The 23,235-nt window shown below is 36.6% G+C and overlaps 1 protein-coding gene, 1 long non-coding RNA gene and 1 pseudogene across 2 annotated transcripts in view; all 3 read left to right on the top strand.

Annotated features, from left to right (window-relative positions):
* The window catches only part of GPRIN3 (GPRIN family member 3), a 64,686-nt gene that overhangs the window by 14,488 nt on the left and 26,963 nt on the right, over window positions 1-23,235 (top strand). The gene's annotated exons all lie outside the window — the stretch shown is intronic.
* LOC138169581 (uncharacterized) lies at window positions 16,515-17,743 on the top strand. The gene is made up of 2 exons (XR_011170395.1): window positions 16,515-16,937; window positions 17,030-17,743. It is a non-coding gene; the product is annotated as an uncharacterized lncRNA (long non-coding RNA).
* LOC138169185 (TIP41-like protein) lies at window positions 20,011-21,100 on the top strand (annotated as a pseudogene).

The raw sequence follows: 23,235 nt of genomic DNA, 5'->3' as shown, positions 1-23,235 counted from the left end.
TCTGGTAAAAATCCCACCATTTAAAAACTGTGTAATGTTTACTTCAAGCAGTGAGAAGGTAGGATGATTGGGATGCACCAAATACACTCCTTGCTTACAAAAACAGCTTAAAGCATTGTATTGATGGCCCATCATAGTATATCCTTTGCTATCCTTCCTCATTGTGAGCTGCAGTGGCTGAGGAAGGACTACCTGAAGACCAGCTTTCTGGTAGTGAACTGTGAATGTACCTACACAGGTCCTTGGATGAAAATATTCCTTATTCTCAGGCATTGTCTTGAAGTCTTTCTGTATTGGGAAGATCTACAGGAACTTGCATTTTTCTAGTATAGTCTTCAAGAACTTAAATTCACCTTCACATAATGATGAAGCATTGGAGAAAGTCTTTACTGTTGGGAAAGGAGGGATAACACATCCAATATAACATTTGTAACCCTGTGCATTTGCAACCTAAATGGAAAGAATGGCAATGGCAACTACCAAATAAAAATAGAAAACTCTTAATGAGGTATGTAGTTCCTGTCTTAATTAAATATAACTTCTAGAAGGTTCTTCTGAGTTAAATTATTTTGGCAGTCCTTGTAAATGGAGGGGATACAGTTTCAAACTACTTCCTTGCTGATGGAATGAGGTTTTTCTCTCATTTCTCTCATTATATTATACATAATATACATTTTTGTTCATTTGTAGGAGTCAAGTGAAGTCAACAAACATTTATTTTCAGTTGACTCCAAACAACCTGACATATCTAGCTTTTTTCCTTTGATCTTTAATTTGTTGTTCTTGTTCAGATTTGTGATTTCATTAGTTTAGGGAAATCCTGATTTGGAATCTCCCTATTATCAAAATAGATCAGCAATCACTCAGTATTTTTAGCCTTAGATAGTTGTGTGGGAGTATTGGGAGGAGATGTGAAGTAAATCAACAATGTTCTCCTAGCTTATATGTCAGAGGCAGGACTCTAATCTAGACCTTCTTAGTTCCAGGAATGGTCCTACGTCCATTATGGCAACTTTTCTAACTTACTTCTCAATATTAAAATACCAGTAATCCATTCATTTTTAAAATGACAGCTATATGTACTCCTTTTCTTCCTCATCATCACAAAGAATTATTTCCTAAATGCCCAGCCACTTTGTATACTAGAGTTGTAGGTTGGATAAAAAATACTGAATATTGAAAAGGAAGATCTTCAACTATTCTGGCTATAATGGCTGCTTAAATAGAGACAGACAGTTCCTACATATTCATGTTCTGGTGGTTCCCATTGGCCAGTCCACCTGTTTCACTTGTATGAAATAATGCAGAGAGAAGTAAGTAGAAGCAAGAGATCAATTTATATAATGCCACCAATACTGTGAATAAAAACAACTTTAAAGGACTTAAGAAATCATCAAAATATGATAAAAAAATAAAATAAAAATTTAAAAAATGATCAAAACAATGACCAACCCACAACTCCAGAGGACCTATGGTGAAATATGCTGCCCCACTCCCAAGGCACAGAGATGATAAATTATTAGACAGGGCCACCGTGTGGATTTATTTTATTTGATTGTGCTAATTTGTTTCAAGGCTTTTTTAATTTTCAATTTGGGGTTGGGGGAATTTGGGTGTAACAATTTCTGGTCTTAACAACAGAAAGGCCAATAAAAAAAAGAACATAAGGGGCCAGTGTCATTAAAAATTCATAGACAATAATAGAAAGAATTTCATAAGTAGGCAGAGATAGGGATGACAGTTTTGAAAGGAACATATTGAACATTATATGTATCTTTTTTTAAGCCAGAAATATTGAATAGGGGCGGCCAGGTAGCACATCAAGTAAGAGCACCGGCTCCGGTGTTGGGATGACCTGGGAGAATCCGGGCTCAGACACTTAGCATCTACCCAGAAATAACTGGCCATGTAACCTTGAGCAAGTTACTTAATCCCAATTGTTTAAAAAAAAAGAAATATGGAATAGGGATTCATAGTTCATATATAATACTTTTTATGTTCTACTTTGATTATGCAAATGTTCTTTGGGGGGGGTATATGCTAATTGAGAATTAAATTTTAAAATGTTTTAAAGTAGCATGTCCCCTTGGCTCAAAGAGTTTAGCCTTTAAAGAGGAAAACAAAGCAGAACAATTGACCTTGGGCACTTCCTTTCTCTGTGCCTCAGTTTCCACATCTAGAAAGTTCATTGGTTGCTTAAGATGGGAAAGTACAGATTGTACTTTGTGATCTGCATCCACAATTAGATGGAAAAAAAACAGGAGAGACAGATTTTTTATGCATTAAGAAATCAAATAATTTAAAAAAGCAATTAACTGGATACAAACTAAGGTAATCTGATTTCCCTTTGGAGGGAAGAGTAGGGACTTTCCAAGTTGGGAAGACAGGAGCGAATGGATGTAATTCCCTGAAATCAGAAAAGGAGGTGTCCCACTCTCTCCAACTATCTGTATTCAAACAAAGGAATATGGAAATAATAACTGATTGACCAGTACAGGGGCCAGTTTTCAGATAAGATATATGGGTTTCTTGATATGTATAATTGTGAGAAAACTCCTTGCATCAGTCTTGGGATTTGACTGTGTTTCTGACTGGCATAACCTAGGTCCCCAATTAAGGATCTTTAAGCAACAGCATAAAGGTGGTCTAGCTTCCCAGCCACACAGGGCTAAGTTCAAACAATGCAATAAGGTTTTCTCATCATTCCCATAATTAAATAGAAAGGGAATTGAGCTAGCTCCAGAATTGAGTCACAAGATGGAGTCAGTGTGGTTCACTCAATTGCCAACTACCATTTGCTGTTTCAATTCCCTCACAATGGAGTCATTGAGTATTAAAAGCTAGGTTGATTAAATGAAGAGTCTTGCTAAGATTTTTCTAGAATTTCTATACCTCTTTATATAATAAAATAGACATTGCTTCATAAGCTGTAATTATTTACAAGCTGGTCTTCCCATAAAACCTTACCATAAGCATCTCAATACAAATTGGGCAAGTATCCCATGAAATTATGTTCCTTATTGTTCTTTGACTCATGATAAAGCCATTTACACCAACTCTTTTTATGTCTCCAAGGAGAATCTGTGAGCCATCCTTCTATTTAGCCTTAATTTCCTTTTATTTACTGTAAGACTATCAAGATTATAATAATAGCTAGTATTTATTTAAGGTTTGAGAAGTATTTTTTAACAAACATAACCCTGTTTTGTCCTTATAACCAAGGGGCATAGGGTGATATATGACCTGAAAGGAAAGTACTACTGGATAGTCATGTGGTGAGAATGAAGAGAAACCACCCAATAGCTCTCATGGCCATCGGCGTACACAATGTTGTGGGAGCTACTAGGAGACACTTAGCATTTAGAGTGAACTCCTATCTGAAGGATTTATGGAAGAATATGGGCAAGATAGGAAAGTATAGAGTTGGGTGCCATTTTATAGAAGAGGGAACAGAGTCAGACAGAGGTTAATTGACTTGCCCAGTATCACAGGGTTATTAAGTGTCCGAGCCCAGATTTATACCTAGGTCAGTCTTCCTGACTCCAAGTTCAAAACTCTATCCATGGCATGACCAGCTGCCTTTGGGGCAGCTAGGAAAGCAGTGGCCACAAACCAATTGTTGATGGAATATATCCTGACTTCCAACCTCCCTGTGTGTGGGGCTGCCTCACACACTGCAAGCAGGATCAAGTGAGAGTGTGCCTTAGGGAACAAAAGGCAGGAGCTGACAGGTGGGGCTTGTTTAATAACAGCCTCCAAAGCACTGGAGAAGGCCCTGAGGGGAAACAGGGACAGGGAGGCAGATGGTCTCTATCTGCAGCTGCCACAGGGCTCTCTGGTAAGTCAACTGAGGTTGGACAGCTAAAATATTTATAATTAGTGATTTTTAAAAACTTTCTTCGGCAACATTTAGCAAACTGTGAGTAGAAATCAAGGAAACAAGTCATGAGAGTTAGGAATGAATATTAGCTAAGATGGTTACAGTGTAGCACCAAAGGGATTGACGGACTTTATTGTCCACAAAAAGTATCATCACAATAGCTCTCCATGAGGTACAGGATGAAAAGAAAGATTAGTGAAATAAGAAAGGGGGAGCTGAGGAAGATAAAATGAAATAATAGAGTGTGTTTGATGTACAAGCATGACAACAACATGTTCTTCAAGATCCTATGATTTCATTCATACAGCGAGCCCTATGTTGAGGAAATTCTCTCAGCTCATGTAGACTATCAAATTCTTGGCAATTTTATATTACTAGAGAGTTGTCTGGAGGGCACAAAATATCACTCAAGTAATATGCATCAGAGGAAGGACTTGAATCCAGGTCCTATCATGTCATCCCCAAAGACAATAAATTCTGGTGACTCCGTTACCTTCATTTACATTGGACATATTTTGTAGGTACATTTTCATTTTCATGTTATCTCTCCCATCAGAATGGTGAGCTCCTTAACATTAGAGATTCATTTTTGCCTACCTTTTTATCTCCAGTATGTAGGACAGTGTCTAGCGTATACTGGGCACTTGGTTGCAGAATTTTGTTGAATGACTGACCCTAGCCAATATATATATCCACTCAGCCATGGCTTAAAATCCATGTCCATCATTATAGCTTATATAATTTAAGTGTTTCAAGGTCTGTGAGCATTTTCTTCACACACACACACACACACACACACACACACACCAGATGAGGCAGGCATTATCAAAATTCCCCATCTAAGAGCTGAGGATATTAAAGATCAAAAAGATTAAGTGACTGTCCCATGCTCACATGACTAGAAAGTGGCAGAGTTGGGGTTTGACCCTTGAGTTAGCAATCCAACTCAAAGACTGGTGCTATACCACCCTACCCAGGGTAATGACTAACAAAAATATGATCAGTGGTGAAATGGGGGGCTATGTTTGTTATTCTGTTGCCTAAGTACATGTCACTTTAAAGCAATCTTAAAAATTCCTCATTTGTCAGTTAGAGGAGTGAGTCTTCCCATACTATGAGTGATTAAGAGAACAGTCTAGGAGAAGGACAAAGACAATTTTCTCATTCTCTAGCTCCATTCTGCATATAAGAAGTAGAAGACTATTGGACATGTTAGAAGCAACATCTTGAGGTTTTTGAGGGACACATTTTCAATAAGAACTACCAATGATTCTCCTAACTCATGTGTGCAATCCAGTTCCGGGAGAATGCACCACTCATGAGAATCCCTCGATCATTTGTATTGTACTCTGGCTATCTGCCTGAAATTTTTTTAAACAGCTCTTTAAAAAAAATCAATACCCACATATACTTAGAGGGCATTGGTTCTCAAAAGGCAATGTTCTTGCCAGTGTTCAGTGTGCCTTGGGTGGCAGATTTAGTTCCATAAATGTCTCAAAAGTGCTAGGGATGCAAGTAAAAACAGCTGACATTTAAGTAACACTTAAAAGTTTGCAAAGCACCACATTATCTCACTTGAGCCTCACAACAGATAGATGATGTGATGGAGGGAAAATGGTTGCTGTGGAGATTACTGTCTCCTTTTTATAGATAAGAAAACTGAAGCTCAGAAAGGTGAGGTTACCTGTGCATGGTCATGAAAGTAAGTGATTGATGCAAAATTTGACCTCAGTCTTCCTGATCCAGCACTGCTGCCTCTCTGTTATGTGGGATGCTTTCCTTCTTTAGATAAGATGTGCATTGAAACATTTGCCTTATAATAAAAACCCTTGCCCTCTTCAGGAGAATGCACAATTTGAAATAGGTTTTGTAAGAGCTTTCCTCTGTTCTCTGAGTATTTTTCATTATTGCCTATTGTGGTTTTATAAAAATCATATAAATTTCCTTGTAAAAAAAAAGCATCCGAATGATGTCAAAGTTATATAAATATATGCAACATGAATGTGGAGTCAAGAATGAAAGATATGGTGTACAATTTTGGTCTTCAAGGTTGATAACTGGATATTCTTTATAAAAACCAAATAGATCAAAAAAGAATGTGTAAAGAAGAAAATTACTGTATAGTTACATGAATGACATGATTTAATGCTTATTACTTTCACCTAAAATTTGTACAATTGAGACTGGACAAAAAAGTTGCAAAATCTCCATGGATCTTCCTAGTTTTTAAACATTGTATTAATTAGGCCGTTGTTTCTAATTGGATCCTCTGCAATATGCAGGAGAAATATTTCTATTTGATGACTATAACTTACATTCTAGTTTGCTAACATGTAAATTTGTGAAATTTGAAGGGGAAAATCACAAGGGGAACTTGCTTGTTATATGAAAAATTAGGAGTTTATACTAGATCAATCAATTAATAACCATTTATGAAGAACCCACCGTCTAACAGGCACTGAAGATATAAAGGCGAAAATGAAATAATTCCTACCCTCACACAGTTTACCTTTGACTAGAGGGTTATATGTTGCATATGAGTAAATACAAAATATATGCAAAATGAATACACCTTGAAAAGTGTATGGGGATCAAGAAGCATGTGCTAACAGTCAAGGAAGCCAAGAAAAACCCTTTGGAGGAAGTGATGTTTGAGCTGAGCCTTGAAGGGAGGTAGGGAGTTCCAAGAGGAATGGGTAAAGAGGGAAATTATTTAGGTATGGGGATAGCCTGTAAAAAAAAAAGATCTAAAGGAGAGAGATGTAATGTCACAATGGAACAACAAGTAGGGTGTCAAGGCAGTACTGTGGAATCAAGCTAAAAAAGTTAGGGTGGAGAAAATAGTGAATAGTTTTAAATGCCAAATAAAATTTATATTCTGTCTTAAAGTTAATGGTAAACCACTGGAGTTTCTTCAGCATAGGCATGAAAAGGTCATATGTGTGCTTTAAAATATCAATCTGGAAGCAATAAGGCATAGTTTTATGGGGGAAGAGAGGAAGAGAAGGGGAGAAAAAGAGTAATGCAAGAAAATCAAAAAAATTGTGAAAAGAAAGTCAATCAATTGGAAAAAGAGATGCAAAATTTTAAGAAAGAAAATAAGTTCTTAAAAATAAGAATTTGGCAAAGAGCAGATAAGATGCCAAGAAATAATAAAACAAAAAAAATTAAATGAAAAAATAGAAGAGAATATGAAACATCTCATTAGGAAAACAACTAACCTGGGAAACAGATCAAGGAGAGACAATATAAGAATTGCTGGACTAACTGAAAGCTATGATCAGCAAAAAAGAGTCTAGACACTATACTTTCAGAAATAATTAAGGAAAATTGCCCTGGAGTTTTGGAATTAGAAGGTACAATAGAAATTGCAAAAACCCACCAATCACCACCTGAAAAAGATTCCAAGATTATGAATATTATTGCTAAGTTTTGAAGCTCCCAGATCAAGGAGAAAATATAAGCAACCAGAAAGAAACAATATAAATACTGTGGAGATATAAAAACTGAATGGTTCTAAAGAAGAAAGAATGGCAAGAAGATTTGATGTCTTAGAACAGAGAGTAGAAAAATTACCCTAGAATTGAATGGTAAGAAAATTAGAATTAAGCAAACATAAAACAAGTCAGTGAGACAAGAAATATTAAAACAAAAGAAAAAATCATAGCAAATTAGCCTCACTTCCTTTCTTGATAGGATTTCTAATAGATCAGGACCATACTCTAGACCAGGGCTTCTTAAACTTTTCCCACTTGTGACCTCTCTTCCAGTTTTGGCAGCATTCCTTGGTGTTGCATGGCTCAAGGGGAGGCTCAGTGCAAAGTTTGTATGCTGTGTGTTCAGAACCAAGGCTGCCGTGAAGTTGCACAATACATTGTGGGCCTGCGCTGCCAGAAATGCATTCGATGCATTACCCATTTGAATTTGAATTCATTTTTGGTTGTTACACATTCAGAGACCTTTTACTGTTGACAAATTTTTCTAGACTCCATATGGGGTGGCAACCCACAGCTTAAGAAGTGCTGCTCTAGAAACAACAGATTATTGATTTTTTTTAAAACCTTTAATAAAGTCACATAATATTTTGGTGAATGAGGTGAAAATATGAGCTAGATGATAGTACTAATGGATGGAGTCATAAGACAATGAGCAACTATACCTGGAGTTGATGGTTTTGTCTAAAGACCTTCAAAAGTAGGTTTTTAATAGAGTATCAGAGGTGTCCACCTTTGTTTTGATTAAAATTTTTGTCAATGGTTTGGATAAAGATGTATAATCCTAAGTATAGAGCTATAAGGTAGCTCAGAATTTATCTGGTCCAACCCCTCTTTTTACAGATGATACTGAATCCCAGAAACATTAAATGATTTTCCCCAGGGTAAGAAAATAAGTGGCAGGGCTGGGGATCTGAACTCAGGTCTTTTAACTCCAAACCCAGCCTTCTTTCATCCATTCTATGATACCTCCTGTTAAAGAGACATTTATCAAATTTCAAGATAACATAAAGCAAATTTGAAGATGACATAAAGGGCACAGTTAATTTGAATCAAGGCTAAAGTAATTTTAACTGGTTAATCTCAAACCAAAATAAGATAAAATTTAACAGAGACAATGATAGAATCTTGCAATTAGATTTTAAACATTAATTGCACAAGTAAAAGATAGGAGAGACAGTTGATGAGAAAGAATCATGAATCTTAGTTGAATAAAAGTGACTTCTCATTCCTGTCAGGATGCTTAATATCAAACTGAGGACTGTCAGCTCCTATCCTAGGATGGGCAATCATATTTCCACTGCATTATTTAATTGTGTTCCTTTCCCAGCTTATGCTGGATCGTGAGTCAGTGTTTGCTGTCACTAATACTCTTGTGCTAGGTTAGATATCCCACCTCTTCCCTTTATAAATGAGCTTTGGTTTTGCCTGTTTTCTCTTGTCTAGTGCGGATCCTGAGACACTAATCCTGATTCACTTAACTGAATTCCACACCTTCAGTTTCACTTATCATCTTGGTCTCTGACACAATTTTAACCTTTGCATTTGCACATTCCAGCTGTCATATACTAAGGGATCCTACCACCTCCAAATCTTTCTAGGAGTTGGTTGAGTACAAAGTATAACTAAATAACAATTTAACTGCCCTCCCTCTACCTCTTTTGTGATATCTTGTCTATACATTGCTTTCATTGATGTCCTTCTACCCTCCGCCAAACTCCCTCTTGCTGTCATTAATGAGCTAATATTAACACTTTTTGTTGTTGTTCAGCTGTTTCAGTAGTGTCTGACTCTTTGTAATCCCTTTTTGGGTTTCCTTGGCAAAGACACTAGAATGGTTTGCCATTTCTCTCTCCAGCTCATTTTGTAGATGAGGAACTAAGGAAAACAGGGTTAAATGACTTGTCCAGGGTCACACAGCTAGTGTCTGAAGTCATGTTTGAACTCAGGAAGTTTAGTCTTCCTGACTCCAAGCTGGGCACTCCATCCACTGCACCACCTGGCTGCCCGAATACTAACACAGTCTGTTTTCTACCTTAGTCAGGTGATACCTGAAGTTTATTATATTCAATTCTAGGCACTGTATTTTATGGAGACATTGAGAATGTATGTTTACCCAGAATACAGTGACCTTGGGTATCTTAGAAACATTTCAAGGAACTAAAAATGTTTAGCATAACAAAGAGGACTGAAAGTCATGAGATGTGCCTAAAAGTTATAGAGAATCAGATTCATGTCATGCATGCGGGGTGGTAAGGTGGAAGTTTCCAAGAAAGGAATTTTCATTCAAGTCTTTTTAAATCAAGTCAAGCACCTTTTGTTGCTATTGAGTCATTTAAGTCATGTCTGAGTCTTCTTGACCCAAGGACCAACACAGCTGGAAAAGAGCCAAGTTCTCGAAGCAATTTATTTAGCCTCTTCATGCCAAGTTTCAGTTGTTTAAATATCTGGAGGCTACTCATGTGTGTCAGCAACTTTTCAGTCTGGTTACTGAAAAAGACCATGACTTCCACATCCTTCCGTTCTGCGGTTTGGTGGCATAATTGTTAGCTTGTTGTGAGGGAGAACCAGCTGTGTACTGTGGAATAAAGTAAACCAGTCATCGACATCTAGCATGCTGGAGACATCCTGATCGCACATATTCCCCTTGGACTGGCTCTTCTCCCAGCTCTCCTTCATCAGCTTCTTCAAGGATTTAGACATGGTTGTAGAGAAGAGCATATCAGTCTCGTTTTGGGGTGGGAAGGATCATCTGGAGGGCTTATCCAGATGCCAGCAAGTTCCAATTTTTATGATAATTATTAAGCCATAATTTTTGTGAGTATCACAATATACACCTTTATTTCTTAAATAAAAGGTAGTTGCATTTATTTTGTTTTGAGAATTTATAGAAAACTTTCCAATATCATCTTAGGTAGGTAAGTTTACTGCTGTTATTTTCACTGCTTTTAGGTACTAACTTGCCTGGAAGCAAAGGTTATGATATATTTCCCCTCAAGGATCCTACTAGAATATTATTCTGCAATCTTTCCATTTTATGAAAGACTTTATATATGACCTTTCCACATCAATCACAGTTTAAGTGGTGGAAGTAAAGAAGACACCAAATAGAGAGGTATAGTGATGAAGTTAAATGATGGTTGACTCTATAGTATAATGATTTGGGTTCAAATACTGTCTGTAATATTTCAGTGGTTTGAGGAAATCATTTTCCATACTAGTATAATGGTTTTTCTCATGTATAACATGAGTATGTTGAACCAAGTAAACTTTAGAATCCCTTAGAATCTAGATTTTTACTTCTATTGAATCTTGTGCTGACTACTAAAAATGCATTTCATATTTCTTTTCTTTACTTCTGTTTGATAAGAAATCAAAAAACCTAAACCAAATCAAATCCAAGCATAATAGTTAAGACACCATACTCAACATCACTCATCTCTCAATATCATCCATAGTAACTCATACGCTTTAAGATATTCGTAACACCTTCCTTACCACAATCCTGTGAGAAAAGTATATATTTGCAGATTATTATTCCCATTTTACAGGTAAAGAAATGGACTCAAAGAGATTAAGTAACTAGCGTATTGTCACAAAGCTAATACATGTTCATTAGGATTTGAATCCATGTTTTCTGACTCCAAATCCAGTGTGTTTTCCCCCACAATGCTGTATTGCATGATGTAGGCTCAGTTCATCATGAACATATAAATGGCAGACTTCCCCTCCTTGTACTTCATAACCTAAAGGTAGTTGGAAAGTATAGCATATCATCTGTTACATTATTTGCAACGATTAGCACTTTCCACCATTTTGTTTCATAAGACAAAGAATTTCTTTTCACATTGAAAAACTTAAGTAGGAAAAAATGTTTACTATATTTTTTTCTCTTATATAAACTTAATATGAACCCAGGAAGGTATTGTGCCTGATTCTCCAATCCACAAAAACCAAGAAAATGATGATTGTTTGTGCCTGTCTCAGAGGCATTATGAAGCTAGACTTCAGTATTTCAGTGACTTCAAATGTCTGTGACATGGGCACTTCTAGTGAAGCAAATTTAAAAATCTTCCATCACTTAGATGATGGACTTCAAGAATTGGCTAAAAAGTAAAAATTTAAAAATCCTCACCCAGTCGCCAATCTTTAAACTCAGCAATGATGGCTATTGCATAGCAGACATATGATTGTTACCAACACCATACCTGAAACTCTTTCTATCTTGATGAGACCTGCTAGATCTTATATTCTGCTGTTTTAATGCTTAAGAAGTACAACACAGACATCAGGGTAGGTCTTTAGTGAAGAGTATTCATGGATTTAGACATTCATAAATAAAAGCTTTATAAATTTTAGGTGTTGCTGAAGTCACATGCCTGATTGCCTTCTGTCTTATTATAGACTCTCTTCCTAATCCTTTAGAAGTTAGTAATATTATATTTAATTAATGTCTTTTTTTCTTTTAGTATCTTCCTCTTGATAGTTCTTTAACTTCTAGAAATAAAATACTTAGCTTAGAAAATTAATTCAACCAATTTTCTCCCATGTGAACTATTAATAAATGACTATTGTAGTTATATTTTAAATATATACTGTAAAATTTCCATTAAAGTTAAAGGAACTCTTGACTATGAATTTAGTAATACAGTGTGCTCCCCTTCTCTTTCTCTCTCTTCCTCCCTGCCCCTCCTTTCTTGCCTCTCCTGTCCTTTCATCTTATCTCTCTTTTCTATATTACTTTCTCTTATTTTCCTTCTTCATTCTTTTAACCCTTCTCTTCTCAACATTATTTTTCCTCTGATTTCCAATTCTTCTTATTTCATCTTTTTTTCTTATTCTCATCCTTTGTGGCTCATGTTCTCATCCTCCTAATTTTGGCTTCCCTGTAGCTTAATTTGCTGATGCTTTTTTTTAAGCAATTGGAGTTAAGTAACTTGCTCAAGGTTACACATCCAGTTTTTTTTGTGTGGGTGTTAAGTATTTGAGGCGGAACCGACCCTGGGGGCCAGCACTCTTATTCACTGCGCCACCTAGCCACCCCTCCTGATACTGTTTAAATTGACTTTATTAGAAAAACCATCATTATTGCCCACTTCAAAGACTCAAAGTAAAGAAAAAGATGGTGACACTTTAATGGAATAAGTTGCTGAACAAAAGCATTAGCACAAGATAGACTGATTGAAATCAATCTTAACACTTATCATGGTGCCCTAACATACTAATAATTTAGACATCTAATTTGGTCATGAAGTTGAAAAGTTCACCTTATTTAACTAAAATAAATTACTCTTCTTATGTAGGAATATTCTCCTTCACTGCCAGAGAATGACAAGCCATCACACTATCTACATAAACTGTATGACTCTATGCAACCTGAATTTCATCTTTCTTATGTTTTAACTGATATTGATTAGTGTGAAAAAAATCTCAGATTACTGTGTTCAAGTAGATTTCTTTCCTTCATTCTTTCTTAATGAGTTAACATTATAGATAAAGGAAATCAGAGAGAAAACAGTGAGAAGAGAAACAAACTACATATAGAAAGAACTCCCAAGAAATATAATTCATCCATGTTTTTCTTCCTTTGGAAAGAGGAATTGTCTAGAATTTAGTCATAGAAAGATAATAATGTACATCCACAGTGCCTTTCCTGACCTTCAGATGTAGATACAGAATATGTGTCATTCATAGGACTGTCCCTCTGCCAAAACATATATACTTTGGTGCAACATCTTATTCAATATACTTTTATCATAAATGCTTGCATAGGAATTTAGGGCCTCCTTTTTGCCTTTGCTGTAGAAACCTAGAATGTGATATATTCTGATGCAATGAAGGAGAAAAGGGTCTTGGTGGGGTAGGGCAAAATATGCCAAAATTTTATGTTTCTAGAGGCATAAACTAAAATCAATGATTCAAAACCAATGATGAATCACTCTACTCCAGTACAATTCATGACTCAACCCCCCAGCTTTCAATTTATATATTTTGCAAATCAGTAATAAGGCAATTTAACTGGTGCAAATCAGTCCTATCAAGAAACTGAAAGAATCCAACTCAGCTAGGAAAAATACTTAATATCACTGAAAGCCAAGAGATATGGTGGCCAAAGATGCCTGTAGCTTAGAATACAAATTATTTTGAAATATATCAAAGATGGTAGGACATTTGAGCAGTATCTCCTCACAAACTATCAAGAAGCAATGGAGATGACAAATCAACAGAAGATTTGGCAAGATATACACCTAACCCAAATCATTCCAAGGGTTTTTTCAGAATGAAATTAGAAGGACAACAAAGATGAAAAACAAAGTAGGAAAAAAATCTGTAAAGATTTCGATAACAAACTATTTTCTCAATCAATTACAGTGAAACCACAGTGTGCATAGTTTAACATCATAGTCCCTGATGTTCTATATGAAAAGCAGAAATGCCCCAGAGATGATGAGAGCAACTTCCCAGTAGAAACCAAATATACTCAGAAGAACATGATGAAGAGACTCAATTTGAAAGTATTGAAGGATCACTTTTCAACATATCTGTAAAAGAAGAGGCTACTAAATTTAAAAAAAAAAAACAAGGAACCTGGTATTACCAGATGACCAAATTGCAAAGTGACCAAGAGACTTAATTCAATTAAATTCAATGAGCATTTATTCAATAGCCACTATGTGCCAGATCAGTGCTAAATATTTGTGTGGTGAACATCAAGAAGTATAGATTGACTAAATTATAAACTGTTTGAAGGGTAGTAATATGAAATCAGCCAAATGGTGAAATGTCAAACAGAGGAGTTACCATTTTTTTTCCTAGAGGCAATGGAGAATGACTGAAGCTTCTTGATCAGGGGAATGACACCACAGGATCACAGAATTTTAGAATTATAAGGGACCTCAGCTACCATCTAGTTCAACCAATACTTGGAAATGAATCTCCCTACAACATGTCCAACAAGATGCCATCTAGCCTCTGTTTGAATATATATGAGTAGAAGGAACGTACCACTTTGTGATTTAGGGATACCTCTGCTATGAAGTTTTTTCCTGACATCAAATTTAAACTGGTTTCTTTCCATATCTTACCCACTGACCAAGTATAGGTCTCTAAAATACCCCACTAGAGACAACTGACCTATTTGAGATCAAAATATTAATGACTACTCTTTGAGTCAGTTAACTAGTCTGATTAGTTACCTAATCACTCCAATTATACTATCATCCAGTCTTCTTTACAAATTTTCTGGAATAGCCTGCATTCCTTTGTCAAATGCATTGCCAAAACATATGTAAACTATGACTATGGCATTCTCTTTGTCCACTGAAATAGGAGCCATGCCCAAAAAGGAAATAGTTGGTCTGACATCACCAGTTCTTGATAAGGTCATGCTAGCCCCTTCTATATATGTTCACCAAACATTCCTTAAGTCCTTATAGATGCCTAATTTTTCCAGGAACCAAAATTCAGTTCCTTAGTGTACCTTCAGAATCTAGTTTCTTCCCTTTTCAAAAACAAAACATACTGATATCGAATCCTATAAATCTTCATTTTATACATTCTTTCAGTCAGTGACTCAACAATCATACTTGCCACTTTAAACATCCTAAAATGTAGTTCTTCTGTACTGGGTAACTTGAATTTACTTAAGGTAGTTAAGTCCTCCCTTACTATCTCATTACTTATCTAGCTTGCCAACTCCCTAGTATACATTTTTGATCTGTCAAAAAGTCATTTTTTGTGGGCAGAAAAAAAATGAGTGCAATCAGAATTGAGCAGCCCTTGACTTTTCTCTGTTGTCTTTCTCATCTTATCTACTCCTCGTGGTATTTCTATTGCTTCTTTGAGTCCCTCTTTCTCCCTGATGTGATGATTTCTTAGGTGTCCTCACCAGCATCAGTTCATTCTGAACTGATTAGCACTTTTGTACCAATATTTACAGAACTAATTCTAAATCTGAATGATTATGTATATCACACATTATTATAACTCAGGGATTTTGTAAGGATCAAATGAAATAGTATATTCCATAAGGTGAATTTCATACATTAAAGTCCTATATAAATATGAACTTGTTTTTCTTGTTAGTAGTGGTCTCACAGTACCATTTTACACTATGGTGTTAATATTCTGGTTCCTGGTGCCCCCTTGCACACACTGGTTCCTTGTCCTCAGTTCCCCTCTGTTTCTTACTTTACTGGCTGAACATTGGTTGCTGTGGAATAGTAACTGCCACTTCAAGCAGAACAAACCTGCTTAAATATATTTTCACCTTCACTACACAGATTGTCGGGGAAGGGGAAGGGAGTAAAGTTCTGTCTCTTGTTGTCACTGAGTGGTTGGGGTGGGGAAGGTTTTACTGGTAGAGATGACAGTAGCAGCAAAAGAGTTGCTGAATAGACCAGGCTGTGGAGTCCTGCCAGAGTATGGAAGCTGGTGATAGCCTTCAGGTTATATTTACCAGGTTATAACATTGAGTGTTCTTGTTATTTCAATTTGTAGAGATAATTGCAATTACTTTACATCTTGACCGTAATACTTATTTTAGAAAAATTTTAGAGGTAGTGAGTATCAGAGAAAATGTATAATGATCCATTGTGTTGGTTATGTGACACATTATTATATTTTTATCAGAAGTGTCTGTTTCCAAAATTTATACATCTTTAGATTTGGGGGCAGACCATCTATACAATTGAATCATTTTTACCAGATTGCTTTTTAGACAGTGAACTTTCTCATACAATTGAAATTGACTATATGGTCATATTTTGATTGTTAAGCTATGGGACTAGAGCTAATATAGGTATAAAAGATAATGTTCTATGAACAATAAGGTAGAAGACTAGCCATTTTCTCTAGTTCCCAATGTCTCCACAGTCTAAAAAACCAGGAAGGTTGACATGGTGGGCAGTCTTATAAATTTGTAGGGGAGAATTCTAATCACTTGGACTGCCCCTTACCAGCCTCTATAAATTATCAGTGCACAACTTAACCCACTATTTGTGCAATAACTCTGTTAATACTTTAGTAGTCTCTGCCTGTGAGCTCTGCCTTCACACCATAATTCTATTGCAATGAAAAGCAGACCTCATCTCCACCCAGCCATTTGCTGAGGAGAGAAATGTATAGGTGTGATAGTAATGGCAATTAAAGATTCCCCTGTATTGGCTTGGTTTTCAAATTGATTGTATTAAAACCCAGAGTTTGTTAATCCCACCTGTGGGATGGGCTTGTTGATGTGAAAAGAAAGTCCTGAAGTGGGAGGAGCTGGTGATGTAGATTTGGAGAGACAAGAGAGAGGCGGAAGTTCTTTTTGGAAGCAGCACCTCATGGAGAGAGAGAGACTAAGAGATTGCTGGTGGCCGCTTTGAATTGCCCTGGACTTTTGAGACCTGCCCCCTGAGCTGCCAAGGACTGAGGAGACATGGCTGTTTTGCTGGTACTTTGTCTGTCTGTTTTGATGTTATTTTGCCAGATTTGTCCACTGGTGAAAGACTGTCCTGTTGAAGAAGTCCTGGAACCTGGCATTTGGTTAAGAAGGCCTGAGACTGTCCTGCAGACAGAGAGTGAATACTGTCCACTGGTGAGGGACAGTACTGTTGTTGCAGGGGTCTGGAGACTGTCCGGCAGACAGAATGAATACTGTCCACTGGTGAAGGACAGTACTGTTGTTGCAGGGGTCTGGAGACTGTCCGGCAGACAGAATGAATACTGTCCACTGGTGAAGGACAGTACTGTTGTTGCAGGGGTCTGGGAGCCTTTCTGTTGGTTCAGAAGCCCTGAAGAAGGATTTTCTTGTTGTATGTTTACAGAAATCCTGGGAGAGGGCTTTGCTAATGTGTTCAGGGGTTCTAGGACTGTTCTACAGACAGAGGATAAATTCATGAAGGGACTGGCAATGTATCTTATGGCCTTGCTAAGCCTTGTCTCTCCAGGAACTAAGATTGCTGAGAACTTGCCTAGTGTCAAGATGAAGAAAAGACCTCCATTTGGGTATTAAGTGCTGTGTTTAAACTTGATGTAACTCTGGGGTAGATTCAATTGTGATCCAGGGGTGGGGAACTTTTGACCTTATTGTGCTCTGTGATTGACAAATGAAGGTACTTTACCTATGTTTGGAAAATAATCTCCATTTGAGAAGAGGGGTTTTGTGGTGGACCAAAAGAAGGTATAGCCTAGGGGTGGAGTAGTATTTAGAACAGGGACTTTGTAATTGATTGAATGATTGGAAAGTCCTGGGGTGGGGTAGTACTTGGAGATTTTTTAATCACACTTAGTAAATGCTGTATTTTGAATGATGTCATGTTTTGATCTTCTCTGTTCTGGGTTTGTTACTGAATAAAATAGAGAGCACCTATGCTGGTATTTTGAACCTGGGAAGTTGCCTTTGCTTGGTATTACATTACAATAGGCAGCTACATTCTTCTAGGGGTGAGGAGTACACTCAGTCAGAGAATTAAAAACAGATGGAACTGGTGCAAGGCACTGGATGTACCAGACCTGAAAGTAAGAGGATTGCCATCCAAGTGGGACTAATCTTGTCACTCCAGAAGTCATTTGATTTATTCCTGAGATAGCTTTAATGCCTAACCCAAGGGCTCAGAAAGTTTTAAGTTGCTATATACATGCCTCCTTGAACATTCCATTTATGCGAGATAATTTTCACGTTCTTCCTCTCCTTTCCCCATTCTGCCAGTGCATTCTTTTTTTTTTTAAGGACAGAAGACAAGGCAATTGGGGTTAAGTGACTTGCCCAAGGTCACACAGCTAGTAAGTGTCAAGTGTCTGAGGTCGGATTTGAACTCAGGCTCTCCTGACCCCAGGGTTGGTGCTCTATTCACTGTGAAACCTAGCTGCCCCTTCCAGTGCATTCTTCTTGCCCACCCTTTCCAAACATATCAGAATCACACCTAGACCCTATGTTTAATTAAATTCCCTCTATGAGTTCTGATAATGATAAATTTCTGAGGGTCTACATGTATCATCTCCTCATATAAGAATGTAAACAACATAACCTCATATCATCCTGTATGATTTCTCATTCATATTCACCTTTTTAAAATTTCCCTTGGCTACTGTGTTTGTGTGTCAAATTTTCTACCCAGTTTTGGTTGGGGGTGGGGGAGAGCAGGTCACACTTGAGCTTCAAAAATTAAGAAATACATCTTATCCAAGAGAGAAATAAGGGGAAAGGAAAAAGGGGAAGGGGGGTGGAGAATGAGGGAAAGTAAAAGGGGCAATAGTCTGAAGACAACAAATTCCTCAAAAGAGGAGCAGGGAAAAAAAGGAGAAAGAAAAATAAAACTACAATGGAAGGAAGAAAATAGAAAATACAGCTAGCAATCAAAATGGTGAATGTGAAAGGGATGGACTTACCAATAAAACAAAAAAGGATTAGCACAATGAGTAAGAAATCAGAATCCAACAATATGTTGTTTGCAAAAAAAAAAATAAACAAAAACCCCGTGATTTATTATGCTTCAGCTGAAATTAAAAAAAAAAAGGCAAGGGTAGTAATCACAATATCAGATAAAGCAAAGGAAAAAAATGGTCCTAAATGAAATTTAAGAGATTTTAAGAAATTATAAAAGATCAACAAGGAAGCTACATTTTGCCAAATGGTACCATAGACAATGAATAAATATTAATGTCAAATGTGTATATACCAAGTGTCATTGCATCTAAATTCTTAAAGGAAAAGTTAAATAAATTACAGGAAGAAATAAACTGTAAAATTATAATAGTTAGAGAACCCCTTCTTACACCAAGATGTCTATCAAAAAAAATAAAGAAGAAATGTTAAGTACCTGAAAAGAATTTTAGAAAAGTTGGATATGACAGAACACTGGAGAATACTGAATGAGCATAAAAAAAGAAAATACTTTTTTCTTAACTGTGCATGATGCCTTCACAAAAAAATGACCATGTATTAAAGCATAAAAAACCCACCAACATGTAGAAAAGCAGAGATATTACATGTATCTTTAACAATCATAATGTAACAAAAATTATATTCAATAAAGGGCCTTTGAAACAAAAATTTTAAATTAATTGGAAACTATATCATAGAAATATAGAGTATATCATAGAAACAATCAATTTCTTTAAAGATATTGGCAATAATGAGACAACATAGAAAAATTTGTGGGGATGAAACAAAAGCAGCCCTTAAGGGATTATAAATCAAATTACCACTAATTAAAAATGAAAAAAAGTAAATTCACAAACTATGAAAAGAATTAGAAGAAATCATTAAGAACTATTTTGTCCAACTACATGACAATCTAAATGAAATGAATTAAATTTACAAAAGTACAAATTGTCGAGATTAACAGAATAGGAAATAGTAATAAAGAGCCTTGCCTTAGAAAAAGAAATTGAAAGAGGCAGAGGCAGGAGGTCTATGTGACTCAGGTGTGGGTTGGGCAGGGCCTGAGAATCCAGGATGGGGATGGTACCCGCTTGGGGGAAAAGGCCAAGGAAGGGGCAGGGGAGAAGAGACTGCCACCATTGCCACCCTGGTTTGTACTGGTTCTTTGCTGTCCTCACAGACAGAGCAGGTGCCAGAAGTTCATCCAGTCCTGGAAGTTAACTGCAACCCAGATGCATATCATGAAGTTGGTGGATGCGGGGAAATGAACTGATGTCCCTGAAATGATGTTGGGTGACAATGTTTTAAGAATCTGACGTGTTTCTGGGTTTGGAATTGAGTTTGATGAAAATGATGTTTTAAAACTTTTAAACAATTCCCAGGGAGTACTTAAAGTGGCATGTTGCTGAAGAATGGGCAAAGAGAGAACACTCCAAAGAGATGATTAGACCACAAAGGAACATTGCTTGGTGAAGCACTAAGGTTGTGTCTACAACAAATCACATAGACACAAAGAAACTGAAAGCCTGGGAACAGATTAAATATTTTTGAAGAAGCTTTGTGGTTTGAAGATGAATTTCATGATCTTGGAGTTTCAAGCTTAAATGGGAAAATTAGAGCGATGCCTTCTAACTGACCCCCACTATTGAGTTTTTTTTTTAAGAATTGAGTGTGCTTATCAGATTGAATGATGCAAGGCTCTATCTACCATGAGGCTGAAAAGACATATGTTAAGAGAATACACTTCAAGTGAGAGCAAAATAGCAAATTTAATACATGTTCTACCAGCCCTGTTTATGGACCCTAATGAAATTTCACAATACCTACCTGTAAAGGAGGTAGTGTGTAACAAGCTGGAGTTTCCAGAAGGAATGGATTGTGGCTACACAGAAAAAGAAACATATGGAATCTAAATAAAATGTCATACAAGATGAGGTCTATGTGAAATCCTCACTGGAGATGACTTCTTTTGCTTTTTTTTTTTTTTGGAGAGGGAAAGGTAGGGCAATTGGAGTTAAGTGACTTGCCTAAGGTCACATGGCTAGTTTGTGTGTGTGTGTGTGTGTGTGTGTGTGTGTGTGTTGTGTCTGTGGCCAGATTGTGAACTCAAGTCCTCCTGACTCCAGGGCCAGTGCTCTATTCACTGTGCCACTAGCCACCCCCAGATGACTACTTTTCTTAGGAAGTCGGGAGATTTATCTAATAGACAACAAGCTGTTTTTCCTTTTCTATAGCCTTAAAGATAAGAAAACCAAAGCTTGATGTAGGCAGGTTCTACACAACCTGCTTTTTGTACCACATGTCTGTCCATATCTAGAATTAATGGGAGACTGAGTTCAATTAAGGTTTTGAGCTGTTATAGAATGGGACCTCTGCAATAGATACTTTTATACCCTAAAGAGTAATCAGAGGTAGCAGGCATGTGATCAGCACAAATACTTTTTTGTACAAAGAGATCAATTATATGAATCAAATCTAGTAGTTCCTTTATAACTTTCATAAGAGTCCTAGAAAATAAAAGAATATACCTTTTTTTGCAGGGCAATTGGGGTCAAATGACTAGCCCAAGGTCACATAGCTAGTTTCTGTGTTAAGTGTTTGAGGCCGGATTTGAACCTAGGTCCTCCTGACTCCAGGGCCGGTGTTCTATTCACTGCGCCACCTAGAGGCCCCATAGAATGCACATTTTTAAAATTATAAAACGAACCAAAAGAATGAAAAACTAGAAGACAAAGTGAAATATCTAATTGGAAAAACCAGTGACCTGGAAAATAGATCCAGGAGAGATCAATTAAGACTTATTGGACTACCTGAAAGCCATGATTAAAAAAAAAACCCTAGACATCATCTTTCAAGAAATTATCAAGGAATACTGCACTGATATTCTAGAACCAGAGGGTAAAATAGAAATGGAAAGAATCCACCAATTGCTTCATGAAAAAGATCCCAAAAGGAAAACTCCTAGAAATATTGTAGCCAAATTCCAGAGTCTGCAGGTCAAGAAAATATTGCAAGCATCCAAAAAGAAACAATTTGAGTATTGTGGAAATATCTAGTAGCTTCTACATTAAGGGATCGAAGGGCTTTGGAATATGATATTGCAGAGGTCAGAAGAGCTAGATTAAAACCAAGAATCACCTACCCAGCAAAGCTGAGTATAATACTTCAAGGGAAAAAATGGAAATTCAGTGAAATAGAGGACTTTCAAGTATTCTTGATGAAAAGACCAGAGCTGAAAGGAAAAATTCCCTTTCAAATACAAAAAGCAAGAAAAGCATAAAAAGGTAAACAGGAAAGAGAAACAATAAGGTGCTTATTAAAGTTGAACTGTTTACATTCCTACATGGAAGGATGATATTTGTAACTCATAAAACCTTTCTGAGTATTAGGTAGTTGGAGAAAATTATACACACACACACACACACAAGTGTATGTGTGCCTGTATGTACATATGTATGTATGGATGGATAGATAGATAAATAGATGGCACAGGGTGAGTTGAATATGAAGGGATGATATCTAAAAAATAAAATTAAAGGGTGAGAGAGGAATATATCAGGAGAAGGAGAAAGGGAGAGAGAGAATGGGGTAAATTATCTCACATAAAAGAGGCAAAAAAGATTTCCCAATGGAAGGGAAGAAGGGGCGGGGGTAAGAGGGAATGAGTGAACTTTACTCTCATCAGATTTGGCTTAAGGAAGGAAAAACATACACACTCAATTAGGTATCTTACCCTACAAGAAAGTAAGGGGGGAGGGGATGATATGGATGATAGAAAGGAGGGCTGAGTGGGGGAGGGAGTAGTCATAAGCAAATGCTTTTGAAAAGGGAAAAGGTCAAAGGAGAAAATAGAATTAAGTGGGGGGTGGGATAGATGGAAAATGAAAGGAAATATAGTTAGTCTTTCACAATATGACTATTATAGAAGTGTTTAGCATGACTATACATGTATAACCTATATTGAATTGCTTGCCTTCCCAACGAGGGTGGGAAGAAGGGACAGAATTTGTAACTCAAAGTTTTAAAACAAATGTTAAAAATTGCTTTTACATGCAACTGGGAAATAAGATATAGAGGCAATGGGAGAAATCTATCTTGTCCTACAAGAAAGTAAAGGTGAAGGGGATAAGAGGGGGGGCATGATAGAAGGGAGGGCAGACTGGCGGAAGTTAATCAGAATGTATGCCATCTGGTGTGAGAGGTAGGGGAGAGATGGGGAGAATATTTGAAACTCAAAATCTTGTGGAAATGAATGTTGAAAACTAAAAATTAATTAATTAAATACAGAAAATGTTTTTCCCACATAAAAACAATTCTAGCATTCTTTTTTGAGTCCCAAATTTTCTTCCTCCTTTCTTTCCCACTGTCATTGAGGAGGCAAACATTTATATACATGTGCAGTTATGCAAAACATATTTTCATGTTAGTCATGTTGTGAAAGAAAACAGACAAAAAAGGAAAATAACTTTTAAAAAGTATGCTTCAGTCAACAT

The sequence above is a fragment of the Petaurus breviceps genome, unplaced genomic scaffold (genome assembly GCF_028583685.1).
Source record: "Petaurus breviceps papuanus isolate PSGF00001 unplaced genomic scaffold, PetGlider_PUasm1.0 126, whole genome shotgun sequence".
NCBI classification, from domain to species: domain Eukaryota; kingdom Metazoa; phylum Chordata; class Mammalia; order Diprotodontia; family Petauridae; genus Petaurus; species Petaurus breviceps.
The sequence above is the reverse complement of the archived record's forward strand: the minus strand, read 5'-3'. Positions and strand labels throughout refer to the sequence as shown.